Raw genomic sequence first — 21,063 nt, forward strand, 5'->3', positions numbered from 1 at the left:
TTCCCCATCCATGATAATCTCTTGCACTGTGTCTGTGAGTGTGAGGAATGCATGTAAAGACACACAAGCAGCTGTAGTGACTCCATAGTCAAGGCTGTTAGTTTACATTTTAAGCATGATTTTGGCACACACGCCCCTTTCTCTCAAGAGAAAAGTTCTATTTTGCCTGAACAATGGGCCTTAAACCACAGGTGGTTGTTTTTTGTTTTTTCCCCCCAAAGAGTTTGAGTTTAAAGCAGGATGAATTCAAACTGGAGCAGGTACAGAGAAGGGCTACTAGGATGATCCGAGGAATGGAAAACCTGTCTTATGAAAGGAGACTCAAAGAGCTTGGCTTGTTTAGCCTAACCAAAAGAAGGCTGAGGGGAGATATGATTGCTTTCTATAAATATCAGAGGGATAAATACCAGGGAGGGAGAGGAATTATTTAAGCTCAGTATCAATGTGGACACAAGAACAAATGGATATAAACTGGCCATCAGGAAGTTTAGACTTGAAATTAGACGAAGGTGTCTAACCATCAGAGGAGTGAAGTTCTGGAACAGCCTTCCAAGGGGAGCAATGGGGGCAAAAGACATTTCTGGCTTTAGGACTGAGCTTGATAAGTTTATGGAGGGAATGGTATGATGGGATAGCCTAATTTTGGCAATTAATTGATCTTTGACTATTAGCGGTAAATATGCCCAATGGCCTGTGATGGGATGTTAGATGGGGTGGGATCTGAGTTACTACAGAGAATTCTTTCCTGGGTGTCTGGCTGGTGAGTCTTGGCCAAATGCTCAGGGTTTAGCTGATCGCCATATTTGGGGTCAGGAAGGAATTTTCCTCCAGGGCAGATTGGCAGAGGCCCTGAGGGTTTTTCATCTTCCTCTGCAGCATGGGGCACGTGTCACTTGTTGGAGGATTCTCTGCACCTTGAAGTCTTTAAACCATGATTTGAGGACGTCAATAGCTCAGACATAGGTTAGGGGTTTGATACAGGAGTGGGTGGGTGAGATTCTGTGGCTTGCGTTGTGCAGGAGATCAGACTGGATGATCATAATGGTCCCGTCTGACCTTAAAGTTTATGATTTTATGAGTTTGATCTTCAAACTGGTTTACAGATCTTGGAAAAATTGAAAATTGACCTTTTTTTTCCTGGTCCAGTGAGCTTAGCTTTTGTCCAGTCAGCTGTTCTGAACGTGCAGAGAGCAAAATGTGAAAACCTAGGTGCTTTAAAATGGACTCCTAACTGCACATGTAGGCATCCAGTCATAAGTGGCCCAATTTTTCAAAAATGCTGAGTGTGACAGATACTACAATGACATACCGTAGCTTTTGTGGAACATGGTGTATTCCAGGGCTCTCAACCGTTCCAAACTACTGTACCACTTTCAAGAGTCTGATTTGTCTTGCGTACCCCCAAGTTACACCTCACTTAAAAACTACTTGCTTACAAAATCAGACAAAAATATAAACGTGTCACAGCACGCTATTACTGAAAAATTGCTTACTTTCTCTTTTTTATCATATATTATAAAATAAATCAATTGGAATATAAATATTGTACTTACATTTCAGTGCATAGTAAATAGAGCAGTATAAACAAGTCATTGTCTGTATGAAATTTTAGTTTGTACTTTGCTAGTGCTTCTTATGTAGCCTGTTGTAAAACTAGGCACATATCTAGATGAGTTGATGTACCCCCTGGAAGACCTCTGCGTATCCCAGGGATACATGTACCCCTGGTGGAGAAAATCTGATGTATTCAGTTCAGTGGAGTCCCCAGAAATCTTTTACCTGATATGCACAACCACGCTCACCCCTGTCCCTGGGGACTGGGCTTGGCTGCCCGCTCTGGGCATTGCAAACCAGTGAGTGGGGTCACAGCACCACTTAGGTTTGGCTGACAGGAAGGCCAAACATGAGTGGCTCCACGACACCGTGTTTCAGGTTGCAACACCACTCAGTTTGGGGGCTGTCTCAAAGAGGGGACACCAGGCAAACAGCCCCTTTTGTCCCCCCACCCCCATCCCGGGTGATACTGTCTTTCAATTGGCACCCCGGCCAATGGTATGCACCATGACGAGTAAGGTGAGTACAGCTGCAGGTGTAACCCACACACCTTGTGGGTGTGGTGTTCTCTTGGATCTAGTGGCATGGAGACCACTTAGCGAGAAGGAATACATTAATCTGCTCTACAGCCTTAGCTAACAGCCAGCTGGATTTTCGCTCATGAGGTAGAGACTCATGCACTGAGATCCCCAGTTCAATCCCACCTGCCAATGACCAGGGTCTGTCAGCGTTACACAGGCACCATTTATTAAGTTTATGAATGATTTATATATCACTGTGGGCCAGTGATTGTATTCTACTCCATGGGGAGGGTGACCACAGTTCCTCTGGGAACTAAAATCAGTAGGCACTGATTAAGGCAAGTTGTTGACATTGTAACCAACCACAGAAAGGTTACCCACTCTGGTGAATTTGCATATACTGGTTCAAACTGGGTTGTCAGAGATGAACAAAGAAAGGGCATTGGTATAAAAAGGCTGAGTTTAAACTGACACAGGGCCTTTCTTTGATTCAACAGATGGACAGGACCTTCTGTCCATGAGGGGAGCCCAACACTTGTGGAAAAACTCGAAAGACTTTGGTTTACTAGGGCCCCATAAGAGTGATGGGTGACCTCCAGTAAACTGTTAGCATGAGTATTGGGACATTTAGTGTTTTTATATGTTTTTTCTGCAATACTTTGCCCTTCAACAGTATTTGCTTTCACTGCTGTTGGATTTTACTGACAATTCCCTGCTGTCACAGATTGCACGGGCTGCCACCATGTTTGTCACTGTTTCCGGGATAACTGCGCCTGTATTCCCCCACTGTGGACACTCGCTTCAGGTTTCAGGTTCCCAGCCTTCATTTGGGTGGAGATCTGTGTCTCTTTCCCTCCAGAGAGGGGTTTAGGCATGCAGTCCCTTTGTACCACCTTGTGATTTCTCCAGCAGGTCTGACTGGGATCCAGCACCTGCTGTTAACTCTTTCTCCGGGGGCTACAACAGTGCATTCCAGTTATCAACCACAAAGCAAAATACATTTATTCTTATGGCAAAAGCATTACAGAAAAAAACATATAAAATCAATACACATGCCTTTACACATGCCAAAAGCTTACCAGAGGTCACCCATCAATTTTATGGGACTCTAGTAAGCCAAAGTCTTTCCCACCCTCTGCAAAGGTTGGGCCCCACCTTACAGAGATGGTCCTCTCTGTTTGTTTAATCAAACAAACGCCCCATGTCAATTTAAATGCAGACTTTTTATACCAAAAGCCCTTTCTTTGTCTGTTGGTCTCTGAAAATCCACTTTGAACCAGTATATGCAAGTCTCTCCAGGAGGTGGTACCTTTCTGGGGCTGTTCACAGCTCCAGCAGCTTGCCTTAATCAGCCCCCATTGTTTTTAGTTCCGGGAGGAGCTGTGGTCACCCACTCCCCTGGAGCAGAAAACAGTCAGAGGCCCACAATGATATACAAACAATTCATAAACTTAATACAATATGTTCCCCAAAGATACTGCATGAGGCTGCAGTAGCGGCCACACTAAGCCACTGCAGTTCCCATCAATTTCAGTGGGATTTGTGAATACACAGTGCTTCCGAAAATCAGACCATCTGTACTTAGGGGTCTGAACTTGGATTCAGGAGACTAACTTTAGGCACCCACGTTTTGAACATTTTGGCCATAGCTTTTAAAGGTCTCAATTTTGGTTTTAATTTATTCTCCAGGAGTACTATCACTCCAGCCCCTGTTATATCCAGCAGCCTAGTAGGAGGGAGGGATAGCTCAGTGGTTTGAGCATTAGCCGCCTCAACCCAGGATTGTGAGTTCAATCCTTGAGAAGGCCTTTTAGGGATCTGGGGCAAAAATCAGTACTTGGTCCTGCTAGTGAAGGCAGGCGGCTGGACTCAATGACCTTCCAGTTCTATGAGATAGGTATATTTCTATTTCACTTCTATGCAGCATTCATAAGCTCATTGCCTAGAAGAGCCACAGGGCTTACTTGCTGTTACTTATGATGTCTACAAGGTTTAGATGCAGGGTCTGACCTTTAAAGCAGTGGTTCTCAAACTAGGGCTGCCGCTTGTTCAGGGAAAGCCCCTGGCGGGCCGGGCCGGTTTGTTTACGTGCCGCGTCCGCAGGTTCAGCCGATCGCGGCTCCCACTGGCAGCGCGGGCCGAGGGACGTGCCCGTTGCCCTTCCTGCAGCCCCCATTGGCCTGGAGTGGCGAACCACGTCCAGTGGGAGCCGCGATCAGCCGAACCTGCAGACGCGGCAGGTAAACAAACCGGCCTGGCTTTCCCTGAACATGCAGCGGCCCTAGTTTGAGAACCACTGCTTTAAACGACTAGGCCTATGGATGTGACAGAAACTGGGAGGAATCCATTACAGTGGGCACAACAGTCACAATAGCCTCATACAGTCTGCCTTGACTCCCTCCCCACCTCCCCCATACCATATGCACTTTCACAATGCTGGCCTGACAGTCCCCTTTGTCTAGTATAGGCTGAAGGGATAGGTAGGGGGATAGGATAGGGGGGAGGGATAGCTCAGTGGTTTGAGCATTGGCCTGCTAAACCCAGGGTTGTGAGTTCAATCCTTGAGGGGGCCACTTGGGGATCTGGGGCAAAATCAGTACTTGGTCCTGCTAGTGAAGGCAGGGGGCTGGACTCGATGACCTTTCAAGGTCCCTTCCAGTTCTAGGAGATGGGATATCTCCATTAATTATTATTATAGGTACAATTCTTATAATCATACAGAAAAGACCATGCTGTTGTAATTCACAGGTGCAACAGGATAGACACATTTGGTTCATGTAGCAACTGCTGAAGGGTCTCTAAGCAGTAAATGAAGGATGGAAGGTACACGGGGGCAGAGTTAAGGTTAGTGTAGGTACCTTCATTTTTTCTCAATGTTTCTAGCATAGTCTCTTTTATTTGGAATGATTGGACTGAAGTTTTTGTCAAGATACCGGTGTATACACACAATGTATGCCTATGCCTTTCAGTAGGTCAGCAGACCAATTCACACTCTTTAGCGTCTTTTTTAGCCTTTATGCTTCATTGCATTCGGGAAACTCAGTTGCCACATGATGTGCAGGAGATGTTGGTCTGTGTCAAGTTCAGCAGGGTGTTGTATCCCTGAGCCCACTGCTCAAATATCAGGTTACAGAGAAAGCACTGTAAGTAAGCCATGGTGAAGAGACAACGGCACAATGATGAACAGCTTCTCAGTTGCAGGAAGGAGGTTGGGTACCAGCTGTTAAGCAAAAACCAAGTGGAAAACTCTGACCTATAGGAAACTATGTGAGGCATGTCTGGTCTCTGAAGATTACAGATGAGCTGACAATATCAACACTGGAAACAGATGCTAAATTAATTGGAATAATCTTGGCTGAAAGCCATAGTCAGAGAGCTGTAGCTCCAACAGGAAGACAGATCAATATAAAATGCATCAATACACTTCACATTTATTTGCATCTCAATATACTCAACTGTTCCCTCTCTGGCATAGCTGCCAGTATTTGCCCCAAGCAGACATACAGATACATCTCTCTAGAAGCAGCTGAGTGTATCTGTTTCCTTAGAGTTAGGACTGTGCTAGCTTGCATGGTGTTCGAGCAGGGGAGCTGAGTCTAAATTGTTCCTTGGTAACTGGGGCTGGAAGTACTGGAGAGTCACTATTCTCCGCTCCTGCTGCTGCAGGAGAAGCTCTTGCATCAGTAGTGACCCCTTACCAGAGGAGCAGGAGGGGTATCAACAGATCCTGGAGAAACCTTAGCCTGCCCTGCAAGCCAGAACAGCAGGAAAGCAAGGTGGACCCTGTTGCTAAGGCTGGAGGTTAGGGGAGACGTAAGAGAACTTTAACAAAAGGGCCTTGGAAAAGCCTTGCTAACCAGTCCACAAACTCTGGCCCTGATCCTGCACTGACTTCAGTGGGTGCGGAGGCATTCAGCATCTCTGGGACCTGAGCCATAGAGGAGTATGATAAGGGGTTCCCAGGCCTGTCCATATTTTTATTCAATGAGACACTCCTTTACTGTCTTTGACTGTTATTCCAACCTGGAATTTAAGTTTATTTTAAACATGTTAACAGCTAGTTGGGTCAAAAATTCTCAAACTACTAAACAGAAAAAAGAAAAGTTTGTATTATTCAGGTGTGGTAACATGTGGGACTGAATTCCACAGCCTTACCCAGCCAGTTCTGAGAATGGCAAATACTCAAAGATAACTTACCTCCCCAGAGCTGTGATTAGAGAAAGAGCAAAGAGTTAACAGACTAAGCTGGTATTCAATGCTTGTGCCTTGGTTGTATTTTTGAACTACAGATTGAGGTTCTGATTTTTGTAAAAATCTGTATTTCAATAGCTGTCTCCACTCCCACTGGCTGGCAAAGGGTGCCCTACAGTGCAGCCCAGAGTGAACAACAGAGCAGCGTTTTCAACTAGTCCAAAGGGACAACAAGTAGCTAGCATTTTCACTCTGTGTTTCTGGATCACTCAAACCTTTGGTGTCGTGAGGCTTTCATTGGCTTTCTCCCTCAAAATAAAGTCACTCAGCCCAGCTTTGCCCCAGAAAAGAGAAACAAGGAAGAAACTCCAGAAGAGTAATTAAAAAAAATATAGCATTGCTGAGTTTCTAACAGCTCCTCTTTAGGTTTCCCAGTTTAGCTGCCATACATACCAAGCCCCGACATCCCCCTATAAATTTAGCACTTTAATTTGTCTGTTTGTGTTTTGCGTTTTTTGAGCAGTTGTGCCCAGTTTCTTCAGGGGAAAAAACCTTTGAAAAAGTTTCTGTCAAAACCCATGACCTTTTAAACAATGAACTTCACAGAGACACCGTAAAAGCTGCAGTGGGTGCAATGGTGTTTAACATATTTATTTATTTTTTCCTTTCTCTCCCTTGCTTCAGTTTATTCATGATCCTGTACCTGCAACAAGTTTTTAAGTACTTACAGCTATGGTACATTTATCTTGAAGATGTGCATTTGTGTCCGTGGGCTCTGCCATGCATTAGACAATTGTGCATATTTTAAAAGGAAGCTGTATTGCCTCCCATGCAGTATTTTTGTGTTTGGATTAATAGTATACCAGTGACAGCCATTTCCACTGACCCTCATTACTCATTTCAGACCAAAATCTATTTTCTTGCAACACAAATCCGGCATTAACTCTCTTCCATTGTTACAAACCTACACCTGAAATGCCGTGGCGTTATTACTGAGGTTACAGAAAGTGTTAGGCATGCTAAATAAATTAATTCCGTTAATAAATTAATTCCATTCCATAAATTAATTAATTCCTACTTTGAAAAGCTTCCTGCACTTTTGCGTCCTTCACTCTAGTTCTTGCTCTCATGTTTGGGCCTTGGTGGCGCAAGGGTTATGCCCATTAGTTAATTCTTAAGGCCATTTTATGCAATAAAACATTTTTATACAGCACAGCCTTGCATCCCTTATTAAGTTTACAGTAGGAGTTCAGCCAGAGAGAACATTTTTATAGAGGTGACTGCAGTGACTCATACTAGCAGATAAGACTTCAGCCCATATAAGTATCTTCCTCCTTACAGTGTATTCTTTCTGCTTTGTTACTGCACAAAAGCAGGATGAGATGTTTTAATTGTAAAGTGAGATAATACAGAATTAGTTGGCAGGGGTGGCGGGTATCATAAGCCAGGGAAGGCTAAGGCTGTAGCCCCGCCCATGCTCTGCCCCCCCACCCCTGAAGTTGAGGGGGCTCAGCTCCAGCTTGGGGCTTGGCTGGCGGCCAGGGGCTGGAGTAGCCCGGGCAGCTCAGGCTGGCCCAGGGTGGCTCGAGCTGGCTGGTGAGGGTTAGGCCAGCCGGCGCGGCCTGGCCAGAGGGGGTCAGGCCAGCTGGTGCGGCCTGGGGTGGCTCAGGGGTCGGGCCTGCCAGAAGGGCTCCGGGGTTGGGTCGGGCCGGTCCGGGGGTTGGGCCACCAGCACAGCCTGGGGCAGCTCAGGCCATGGGGGACTCAGGGCTCCAGCCGCGCAGGAAAGGAGGGCGTGGGGGGGGGGGGGGAGCCTTAGGCGGAAGGGGGCTAGCCTACCTGAAGGTGGGGGTTCACCCAATGCCCATGCTCGTAAAAAATCAGGATTACTTCTAATTTTGAACCGCTCTCCTTTGATGTGTTAGCTCACATATATAATACTTAGTCCTGCCTCAATGCAGGGGACTGGACTAAATGACCTATTGAGATCCATTCCAATCCTATGATTCTATGATATTTGGCATATGAAAACATTGTAGCAGTGATCGTGCAGCAGGCCTGAGAACAGCTTGCTGTGTGTTCCCCTGCAGGCCCCAGTCATGAGCTCTTTTTATTCCTAGAGAGGAAATGTGAGGAACAACTGTTTGTCATGCAGCTGCACCGCACACAGATTTTTGAGTCAGCTGATATCTCTCAAGAGGACATGGACACTTTCGCGCTGTTAAAACTGCTTATTCCAACTTTGATTTGGACGCTGAAAATGAATTCTCTGTTGCAACTGTATCTTCAGTCCCAGTCTCACATGAGAAACTGGGATAATTAAATATCTTTAAACATTTAATGCTAGTGAAAAAGCTAAACAGATGTGATGCCATTTTTAAATGGATGTCTCTCTCTGTGTGAGAGTGGGGGAAATTATTATAATGGTTTCTATATTTGTAAAAATCGGCAGGGCTGCCCATATATAGGAATGCTGAAACATGGGAATTTCTATACTAGGGCAGACTGGTGGGCCATGTAATCCAGTATTCTGTGTGGCCCCCAGATGCTTCCAAAGAAGGGGCTAGACTTTCTGAAGTGGATAATAGTGACATTACCTAGAGATCAGCTCATTGCCACATCACTAGTATATGTACCAAGTATCTCTATTATTGTTGCCCTTGCCCTTCCTCTCCCATTCCCTCAATTGTCTATTACAGGTACTTATGGCATCTTGTCTCATGTACATTCACTAACAAAAAGCTTTGTTGAAGAAGAGTGAAGGCTGCTTAGTAGTGCCTCCTGCCCTTCCAGAATGTGGAAGTTAGCAGCTGAAAACTGAAACCTCTGAAAACCAGGAAATACACTCAGTGAAATAAAATGTAAATGTTAGAAGACCAGGAAATGCACAGTTGAGGTAATGTCTCCCGTGCCATGCCACACCAATAACCTTAGCTCTGCCCCATCTTTCCCTACTGTGAGTCACTCAGGGAGCTCAGAGTACCTTATACCTCCCTCAACCTAACTGCAGTATTGCCAACCACCAAAATTCTAAAATCATAGATTCCAAGGCCAGAAAGGACAATTGTGATTAAATAGTCTGACGTCCTGTATAACACAGGCTCACAGACCTTCCCCCCAAATAATTCCTAGAGCAGATCTTTTAGAAAAACATCCAAGCTTGATTGGCGAATCCACCACAATCTTTGGTAAATTGTTCCAATGGTTAATCACCCTCACTGTTAAAAATGTACATCTTGTTTCCAGTCTGAATTTGTCTAACTTCCACTTCCAGCCATTAGATCATGTCATACCTTTTGCTGATAAACTGAAGAGCTCATTATGAAATATTTGTTTCCCATGTAGCTACCTACAGACTGTAATCAAGTTGCCCCTTAACTGTCTCTTTGAGTCTATCACTACAATGCATTAATTGCAATGCTTTAATTATACTCATGGGTGTTCTCTGAACCCTCTCCAATTTATTAACCTCTTTCTTGAATTGTGGCACTAGAACTGGATGCACTATTGCAGCAGCAGGTGTACCAGTGCCAAATACAGAGGTAAAGTAACAGGAGTACTTGTGGCACCTTAGAGACTAACAAATTTATTAGAGCATAAGCTTTCGTGGGCTACAACCCACTTCTTCGGATGCATAGGTAAAGAGGTAAAGAGAGGTAAAGTAATCTCTCTACTCCTACTCAAGATGCCCTTGTTTACTCATCCCAGGATGGCATTAGCCCTTTGGCCACAGTGTTGCACTAGGAGCTCATGTTCGGCTGATTAACCAGCATGACCCACCAAATCTTTTTTAGAGTCACTGCTTCCCAGGATAGAGTCCCCCCTCCTGTAAGTATGGCCTACTCACAGGCACTTTGTTCTTTGGCGCTAGACATATACATTTACATTTAGCTGTATTAAAATGCATATTGTTTGGTTGTGCCCCGTTTACTAAGCGATCCAGATCACTCTATATCAGTGACCACTGCCCCAATTTTTGTGTCACCTGCAAACTGTATCAGTGCTGATTTTATATTCTTTTCCAGGTCATTGATAAAAATGTTAAATAGCGCAGGGTCCCAGACATTCATAACATTGACCTAAAAATCATGAGGTTCTTTAAGAAGACTAAATTATGGTTTCTAGTCTGTTTCATGATTTTTGAGCTCCCCCTGCCTACCCATACTGTGTGTAACACAGTACTGCCATCTCCTGCAAATTTATTGCAAGCAAGGTCTTGCCACCTGCTCCAGGCATGCTCCCAATAATACAATGCAACTTTATGTGATTTTGGAGCTGATGCCCAGACATCTCATTCCCCCACTCTCATCCTACCTGGCCCTGGCAGCTACCTGTTCCCTTAGCTGCCCAGTTTGCACAGCTCCATGGGTGACATGTCTTCCTGGTGAGACAAAGCCACTACCTCCCTATTGCTGCTTGGAGGGCCTATGTGAGGGACAGTAGAGATTTTCTGACAAGGAATATCCCCCATAGACCTGCACAAGTCAATTAGTGCCCCCTACCTTTGTGTGCGCCCTGCTCCTGCTGTTCTCTTGCTGGAAGCCATCAGTTAGGTTTTGGGAAGCAGAGCTAGATGCTGGAATCTTAAATCCCCCTTACTCCTGGTCAGGAGTAGCAGTAATGCCCACAGGAGGAGGGGAAGCCCATGGTTGCAGGCAAAGGCAGGTGATGATAGAGTCTGAGCGCTGAGGGCAGCACAGCTCCAAGTAGCTGCTGGCTGGTAAGGGAGCAGTGTTCAGGCATTGCTGAGGGGATATATCTAAATGCCTCCCTGTAACAATGCGCCCAGGTAGAACAATGAGAAAGGGGGAAGTAAGGGGGCTCAGCCTTACCCTCCCAAGCACAACGGGGAGAGGTGGAGATGAAATTACCTTGCTTTACTTCACAGGGTGGGAAGAGATTCCCCTCAACTGCAAGAGGACTAGTCCCTGCCTTGATAGGTAGCCACAAGGGCTAAGACAGTGGGAGGGAGCCAAGGGGATTGGGGAAGTAGGTAACTGTTGGATCCAAAGAGGGGAGGACAGGGAGGAAGGAGTCAGGAAACAGGTAGGTGCTGGAAGCAGGAGGACATTTTAAAAACAGGTCATTTTGTAGGGCCCTATCATGGGAAATCTTTTACCAAATGATGCCAATGTGCACCTCATATTCTACCCTGGACCCTCAACGTTTGAGGCTCTCTGTTTCTGACTCTGCCTTTTAGTGCACTCTGAAAATTCACCTTTAAACTGAAACACTTATGTCCTGCCTTTAAGCCAGCTCCTACTACTGTTCCATACGGAGCTTTCAGCACTGTGGGCTACCACTGAGTAAAACCAAAAATGACCAAACAAAAATCGGTTATTAGATTTTAATTAGAGAAATGGGTGCTCAACACCTCTGAAAGTCAGGCCATACATTGTGAAAGATTCTGTGAGGCAATGGCTGGGGGGAGGAAGAAGGAAAGAGCAGAAGAGGGGCTGGAATACCATGGTACAGACTAATCCAAAATAGACTAATTTGAACCAAACTGCACTGACACTTGTCTTAAACTACCATCCAAGGGATTAGCAAAATCAGCTGCTTAACATTTAGTTAAAAGCTGGCCAAAACTATACAGGAAACCTTTAAAAGCAGCTGCATAACACACAAGGATGGGGCCTTAAATGTAATTGTTTAGAACGTTTTACAATTATGCAGTCCAATTACCAAAAGTTAGGGAAAAAATGCAGACTACATACTAAGTGATTGTCCCCTGGCTTATTTAATCAACTCTGTTGATGTATTAATGGCAAGTGCAAGGTCCACACCTTATCTTTGGGTAATCTCATCCACAAACACAAATTCAGCTACTATCTCATGCAGAAGGGAGGGGCTTGGGCACCTGACTGACAGGCTGGAAGGAGGTGCCTACCTTACACCCTCTCTTAGTGCTAAGTGCCTAAAACAGGCCAGACCTTTCTCATCAAAAAAGAGCCAGGGAGAGACTGAGGCACACCCCACCCCACCGTAGCCAATGGCATGGGCACTCAGTCACAGCTAGGTGACCCACTTTCAAGTCACTGCTCTGTCTGACTTGGGGCACAGACTTGGATCCAAGTCTCCCGCGTTCCCTGTGAGTGCCCTGGCCACCAGGATAGGTGGAATTCTGGGGCGGGTCTCTTGCTATCTCTCCCATTGATGCTGTTCCACTTTGTATAAATAATTACATATTCATTGGGCCAGCAAGAGAGGGGGGAAAAGTAAGCAAGAGATTGACGCCGCACCACAGTGGGTAGGGCAGTCACTAGGGATATGGAAAAGTCAGGGTCAAGTCTCTGCTCCAAGGAGTATGTACAAACACAGTGGAACCCTTTCAAGAGGTGAGATTGAGAGAGGCCTACCCCAGAGTAGCCAAGAGGCTGCTGGTAGGACACATTCAGCTAAAATGTGGGAAGTCTGTCCCTGACCCTAATCAGGCAGAATGGGTATTCAAACCTGGTCTCCCACAGCCCAGCTAGTGCTCTAACCACTGGGCTATTGGCTATAAGGGGGCCCACAGCCAGCTGCCTTTTGTGCAGATTACACATGCTCTGAGCACTCTGCAGAGGTAGGTGTGGGGGAAGAAGGAGAGCTACCTAATTTGATATCCCGCTGTTCTCAGGGTTAAAGTTAGGACTTAGGGGATTTGTGTGTGCTCACCAGCAGAAACTTAGGTGCCTACAGTGTTAGGAGGCAGCTGAACGGCAGTGGAACCTAAACATTAGACGTAGGTGCCTAAAGCAGCAGTTTGGAGCCTAAATCCTTTAGTGAATCTAGCCTAACAGAGATGGAGGCTCATGCACACTCCCTGGGTATTGTTCAGAATACACCGCTGGAAACAACTTCACCTGTGTAAAAACAACATGTACAGTGTTCTGTGGTCAGTCAGAAACACTTACTAATAAAAACAGGACCTATCACCTTGGTTTTCAAAACAGTTTGAAAAGTTAAGATACAAATAATGTGCATTATCTGGGGCAAAACCCCCACCATTTCTTAAAATGTATCTGATTTACTGTAACAAGTGACAGCATGGTTAATACAATAGGACAACCCACCACTGGACGTTTTCACAGTAGATGCTAGGACTTTATTTGCCAGCTTTTTGGATTATGAAGTATACAGAATCCACTTGGTCCTGTAGGCTGCTGAGAGCTTGTGAACTCAATAGAACCTTTTCCTACCCATCCCACTAAAAGGAGGGAAGGGCCCCTACTGTGAAGAAATCTGCCATGCAAGCATTCCTTTAACCCACATGGGGTGAGCACTTGTAAGCAGGGGGAGGGGGGGAGGAAGTGGGAATGCAGGGGATGGGCTGGGAGACAGGTTATGGTCAGGACACAGTAGTTTGCATGCACATACTGAAATGATGGCATAGCAGTTGATTTTGTGATTGCAAGCCCCTTCCTCTGCCATCCTGGAGCACTGCCTTACTTGAGCGTGTGGGAGAGCTAACCTTTGGAGAGATGGCAAAAGTGGTCATGGAAGGCCAGCCCCAAACACAGAAACATTTCAGGCAGCTCCCCTGAACCCATCAATCACATCCAGCTGCTCAGTGCCTCATGGTTCAGGCTGGGTACAATACTCTTTTTGGCCCATCAGCATGCAGCACCTGAGCCTTCACTTTGCCACAAGTAACAAGGCACCATGCTCAGCTGTAATGGTGGCACAGCACCGCTCTGAAGCCTCATCCACAATACTGCAGGACTAAGCTTCTAATTATTGTAGGACCCCCACTTCATTAGGAAGCAGCTTCTGTGGGTTGTTGGCTCACCAAAGCTTTGGGAGCCTTTGGCTGTGCACGTGAGACTGCTGCTTGGTTCAGAGTGTGTAATTCTCTCCTCCCTCATTCAGATGTGGCTGTGTATGAGGGCTGGGCCTGTATGTACTCCAGAATGCAGCAGTCACCTCTGCACTCACCAGTTTCTTCTGGCATGTGTCTCTGTCTCTCTCTCCTTCTCCCAAACCCCTCCAGCTGAATAAATGCCTGTGAGCCAAAGACATATTTCAGAGATCTCCACTCCTAAACTCTGCCATGGAGAACAAGTTGGCTTGCTGAGTCAATGGTTTCCATTGTCCTTCAACTCACACAAAAGGGGTCAGGGAGTGCCTCCCCTCCTGATCTGGGAACAAGAGACCCTACCACTTGCATTCCTCTCCCATGGTCACATAGGGAAGAGACAAGGAAGAAGTGAAGTTCTCTCCACTTTCCCCTAACATTTTTAAAGGGACAAGCCAGCTATTTTGTTATTGATATGTAGGTATATCCTAGGTAAGATATAGGTATGGATTAAGGCAGTAACGCAAAAGCCTACAGGCCTCAAGCCTGTAAGACAATAGCTTAGCCAAACTGATGCCTAAAACCCAAAGACTTGACATAAGCAACTAACCTATATCATAAGATGTCACAAGATAGAGTGCTGTAAAAATAAGTACAGCTAAACTGCTGGCAGGTGATCACAAAATATCAGTTTATGCTAATTTTGGATATTTTAAGATAGGAACATCAGCAGATGGTCAACTGCAAGAATGCTATGGTAACCAGGTAATGTATATGCTAATTTAGTTGAGGTAAAATAGTAGGTAGTCTGTAAGAGGACACCCCAACATTGTTAGGATGAGGAAGTGTTGATATTGATAGGGGGTTGAGCACCATTATGAATATGTATGTCGACCATGCAACTTGTAATAAAAGGGCCAACCTAGGCCTACGCATTTGGGATCTTCCTGGGTATGCTGCAGTGACGACCACTTGCCGATCATCTATGTTACCTATTTCAGTTTCCCGCAAAGGATAGTGTGAGCATGCAAATGGTGAACATTTTGTATTATCTCTGTCTACTTGGCTATGTTGCAGGGTTTCTGATATTGCTGGTTGTACTAGTGAAAGTATCACAGATTCACAAGGTCTTCACTAAGTGTGAGTGTCTCTCGCATTTACACAGGGGTCCTCATTCTAACAAGAATTCTTTGGCCAACCTGGAGGCAACAGAACCCTGCCAAACCATGGCATATTAAAGTGGAAACACTAAAGGATTCCTAATTAATGATCAGGCAACACTTGCCTTCATCTGTATCTAGGAATGATGCACAGAAATTCCTCCAGCTCTAGAGCTGGAGAAACTCCTCTCAGTTTCATGACCTCAGCAGACAGTGGGTAATGTTTTGGGAACGGATCATATCTATGGGCTTCAGGAGCTTGTCTGGCCCAGGAAGCCACAAATATTTGCTGGATTCAGCTCTTAGTAATCATTTTTTATTATAATCCAACTGTTTCCATTGGCATGAACATTCTCATAAAAAAAAGATACGTACAGGCTGTTTCCACTAACCAGAACCAATTACAGTGCCTAGAATAATGGAGCTCCAGTCTTGACTGGAGCTTAAACCCCACTGTATTTACAAGTAATAAATAAAAATTATAAACAAAGCTTCTTAGGAAACCATGCAGAGAAAACGAGATTTTAAAATAGGCATATTTAAAAATAAGTTTATTATCACTAAATATAAAAATCTGACAGAGGTCTTCAAACATTTCTCAAAAACAAAAAACAACAAAACTAAATCTTAAGTATGGAATATAATTCTGTTGAGAGAATCAGCATAGATTGAAAGCAGGTTGATGCCTGACCTGCTTTCATTTGGTCTAGTATCAATGTGTTTACACCACAGAGGGATTTGTTCATCAGTCAAAATTCTTCAAAATTCTTCAAAATTTACAAAGTAAAATTAAAATAAAAGGCCATGTACCTTCTCTCTTCTTAAATAGTACACATCTAAGCAATGCTCACTATAAGCCTAATTTAATGTTCATAAAATTGATGTCCAACATGTCCCTGGAAAAATTAAGGAGCTGGGAAAGGAAAATGCACAACCAAAACACTTCACTTTTCAGTTTTGTTATTTTATTCTGGAGTGTGATTTCCTTGCTTTAATTAAGTATAACTACATGGAGACATGATAAAACACAACAATACACAGGAACCTCAAATTGTTGAGATTTTTGTTTAAAGGGGTCAAAGAGCAAATATGGGCCCCTGAATGTTAAGACATAAATTAGGATAAAACAAGCTTAGAGCTAAAACCTAGTCAGGATATTGAAACAGGGAAAATTAATATATGAAATAAGCCTTTGGCACTTCTGGGGTGTCCCTCTAGTTATAGAATAAGATAAGTATATTAAAAAAAGCTAACATCCACATCTTGAGCAAGTATGCACTCTAATGCAATGGGGGATTTGTGTGCTTAAATCAGGCATCTGCACAAGTGTGCACACATATACATACACACACACACACACACACACACACCGGTTTTAGACCCTAATTCAGGAAAACTCTTAAGCATATGCTTTAGACCATCCATGTTCAGGACAGTCCTTAGATGTGTGCTTAAAGTTAAACACATGCTTAAGTGCAGTCCTGAACAGGAAGACCTTCCTAAATCAGGGGCAAAATTAAACTCTAGACCAATGGTCCTCAAACTTTCTACCTCGTGACCTCCCCCTCTAACGGTGCCCCCCACCTCCCCCAGACAAGGTTGGGAGCCAGGAGTGGAGCGTGGCCACGGTTGGGGCTGAGGCTGGAGCCATGGCAGGGCTGGGAACCAGGGGCTGGAGCCACAGCCGGGAGCAGAGTCACGAACAGAGCCATGGCTGGGGCCAGGAGCTGCGGCTGGGGCTGGGAGCCACGGCAGGGGGCAGAGCGGTGCTCCCATCCCACCCCCAGTGGGGGCTGGCCTGGGCCCCGCTGCACTCCCTCCAAATGTTCCTCCACGCCCACCTAGGGCGGTGCACCCCACAGTTTGGGGACCACTGCTCTAGACCATGAAGTCCAAGTTTTCAAGTTCATTAGTTTGGCCATTTTGATTTCTGAGCACTGTTTAAACCCCCACATGAACCATAGGTACTTCCAGACTTATCATGGGATAGTCTCACTTGTGTGCTAGGAATCCGTCTCCTCCCACAACGCTACCCTGCTACACAAATGATTTTTATACACTTGGAGACCACGTGGAAGCCTAAAGCCTTTATTTTTTTCAGGGTAGTGGGGCCCTGGATTCAGCTGTCCCTTCTCTCTTACCTTGCCTTCTTATCAGCACTTTGCAGGCAAGCAGAGAGAAATGAGTCCATCTTTGAAACTGTGCTTTCGCCAATAAGAGCTAGAAACTGTCACTACTTTGAAATTTAGATTTCAAAGGTCAAATTAAAACTTCCCAGAGTTTTAATGTGATTAGCAAAGCACTGCAGTACCAGGGAGAGACACTTTAAAGAAGGGCAGCACATTCTTCACGAGCCCCCTTTCGCTTGGCTGTTCAGCTCTGAGCTTGGGCCCGTCTTCAAAGTCTCTGTTTTTAATCACTTTAATACACTGGCACTGTGGCTGTTTCAAACTCCCCATTTTAGCTTTGCACAGGAGACACTGTAGCCTGAAAGCAGCATAGCTGGCTGCAAAGCAGGCATGAGATGGAGAGGTCGGGTGAATGGGAGTTTTTAGCCCTGCAAGGGCTTGGCTATTGCTCGTAACAGTGCCTCAAGGGAACCCGGGGTTCTTTTAACCACCTGTTGCAAAAACCAAACAGAAGTTCGGAGCACAAGTGAGGGGAGGAAGTCCACTGAATGAGCGGAACCCTTATTTTAAAAAAAAGTATTCTATAATGGCCACACACCCGGGAAGTGCAGTATCGACGTAGGCATAAGCTACAGCGTTAGACCCGTTCTGGAGAATACTGCAGCATATTTAAATACATAAAATCTCGTAACTACAAAAAAAAGTTTGACAATTCTTAAACCATGAAATATGTGCAATGTAATGTAAACAGTGACTGTACTTTAGCCCAAACTATTGATATACTATAAATTACTTTTACTAAGAGTGAAAGCATATGGCCCTTAAAATACCAAACACTTGTTTAAAATTAACTTCAAATTTAAAATTTTGCTTTTAAAAGTTAAGGGCCATATTATAACATCAAGATGAGACGCCTGGGTATGTTTCAGTGATCCATTAATCTATATCTCTAAACACTTGAGTATTAATAGTTCACCAGAACATACCCATGGTGCCTTGATGCTAGGGTGCAGCCACGTGCAACTGTTGATTATGGTGTGTTAAAGTATTGAAAAGGATGCTAGAGTACGTTTGTTTTAAAAATAGCAAAATCAAATCAAATAAAAGCTCATCCACTTCTAAGCAGAACTCTCTATTTGAATTATTAGGGAGCTCTGCTCTAATGTCAGTGACACAGTATTACAAAGAGATATGACCTTTATTAAAATATGCTGACAGCTATTGTTCTCTATAGTATTAGTATCAGATTGCTTTGGGATGTAACACGTTTTAGCAAACATGTGCATTGGATAGTCTGTGCTAGTGTCATACTTTTTGCTGGAGTTCTGAACTGAACTATACCAACTTCACACAAAAAGCAGCCTTGTATTGTAAGCCTACTATATTTTTGCCATGGCTATGTAGAATCCCTGAGAGTATGCAACTGTCAGACAAAGGAAATAGCTGAAAGCATTTCTAAAGGAAACAGATGTAAAACTTCATACTGATAAAGGTTAACAAATCAATGCCGTTCATGTAAGGTATGCAAAACAGGGCTATAACAGTATCAGCATGTGGGAGTAAAACCACATTTTAATCTTGTAGCTGTCAGATCAGTTCCAAGATGCATGCTTGTTGCTTGGCTGTGAGGCAAACACAAATTCTTTTAAAACTAAAAAGTGTCAACCCACTCGGGGGAAAACAACATGTTTTTGTCTTTGAACTTTAAAATTATCAGTGGTGTTAGTCAGAAAAATAGAGAATAAGATTCCTTTGATTTAGTAATTATAAAGAACAAGTGACTACATATTGGGCCATGGCTGGCAATCTGGTATATTGAATAGTTATTCAGTTTTGTCACTGTTTCCCTAGAAAGCCCCTGACCAGCCAATTGCAAGTAAAAGAGCCAGTTCTGCAAGGAAGAATGGAGACAAGGAAACTCTTCTGAAGAGGAGTGTGCCCCACCTATGCAAAGCCAGTAATTGGTCTGTCTGACTATCAGAAGCAGTAAGATTGGTGGAAAATGTCAGTTCTGAAGTTAAAAAATTCAAATGAGGTTGCTAACGGTGTTCTACTTTAGAAATTAAGATCCTTCCCCTCTTTGCACCAGTGAGTTTGGATTTTCCCACTGGTAAAAATGTGAATGCTGGGAACCGTCTCCCACTATGAGAGAAGCTTGGAGAAAAAGAAAATTCCACTTTTTATTCATTCTAACTTCACAATGTTTCTTTTAAAATTTACTTTATAAGAGGGTCTCTCAGTCCTTTCCTCCACTGTGGGTGTGAAAATGTAGTCGCTACTTGTGCAATCACTATCTTCCCAGAGCATTCTGAGGAGAGCTCCGAAGCCAACTTCCCCACAGTGAAGAACCTTAGCTGTCACCCTGAAGAACCCACTCACTGGGGGACAGGGTCTGGAGTTGTTCTACTGAGATTTGTGTGGATTACTCAGCATTTATGCTAAAGAGAATTACATGTGTAAATCCCAAGGGTACTTGGCTTCATTCTTAGTACTGCAGGTAGTGGGATAACTGAAGCAAACTCTGGCCAAAAAATATTCAATTCTATATGTAAGCACGAATAGAAAATGCCTCAATTTTCTAAAGGGCTCAGCACGCACAGCTCTGAAAAAAAAAAAAAAAAAAATCAAGCCAATTACTATTTATCTATTGCTTTTGGTGTCTCCCTCAGGCACCAAGTTTAAAGATTTTGGTCTTTTCCTATAGCTGTTTTGTGCTTTCTTCAAAATTTTTAGTGTCCTCTGGATAGAATGGTTTGAGTGCTAAGTATATAGCTGTGCTTCACCCATGGAATTAAGCTTAAACAACCTGTTCTATAGGAATCCAGGCACAGGGTGCATTGCACATCACTAGAATCCTCTTGGTATCCTTGATTTGCTGGATCTAAGCAAAAGCATTTCTCCTGCGAGATGGCAACAAAAATTTCAAAATGTCTCTGAAGAGTTGTTTTCTCCTCTATTTATAATGGCTCACCACTTTCCCAAGGCCTTCATTCTGAAGTGTTCCTCCCTTCTCTCTAATGTACAATGTGAAATTCACCCCATGCAGAAGGCCAGCAAAAGTCCTATGCACTAAAGATCTACTTAAACCCTGAAGTGGGACTAAATAGTCCAAATACCTTGTGCTGGCCCTCTACATGAGGTCAAATTTCACTTTCTAATCATCTGACTAACTACAGGGAAAGCTATTAATTCTTGACTCCAACAATACTAGTGGACTTTTACTCGTGTCAGTGGGAGGAAAGCATGGCAAAAATCCCCATTATCCTTAATTCGCTGTCAAACCTAGACACTTTTGGATTATATACTTAGAACTGCACTAATGTGTGATGGTTTTATGAAGAACTATATTTCCCCCCTAGGACTGATTCATTTCAAACCCAGCCTTTTGTAACCCCCATTGGCAAAAAACAAAACCAACACCCACACCCCCTCCAAATGCTAATCTAGAAGCATTTTTATATAACTTGTTAGATTGCTGGTTGTGTTTAAACCACACAAATACCCAGCAGTAGTTATGGGATTTGGTTTTGAATAGGCCCTTTAAAAAGAAGGCTATAGGCAAACTTTTCAAAAGCACCTATGTGACTTAGACACTTACGAGTCTATGTCCCATTGACTTTCAATGATACTTAGGTGCTTTTGAAACGTTTATTCTGTCTATTACCAGGGTAAATACAACAGGACCGATCTTCAGCTACTGTAGATGGGCACAGCTCCAGTGGAACCAATGG

This window comes from Emys orbicularis, chromosome 2 (genome assembly GCF_028017835.1).
Source record: "Emys orbicularis isolate rEmyOrb1 chromosome 2, rEmyOrb1.hap1, whole genome shotgun sequence".
Lineage (NCBI taxonomy): Eukaryota > Metazoa > Chordata > Testudines > Emydidae > Emys > Emys orbicularis.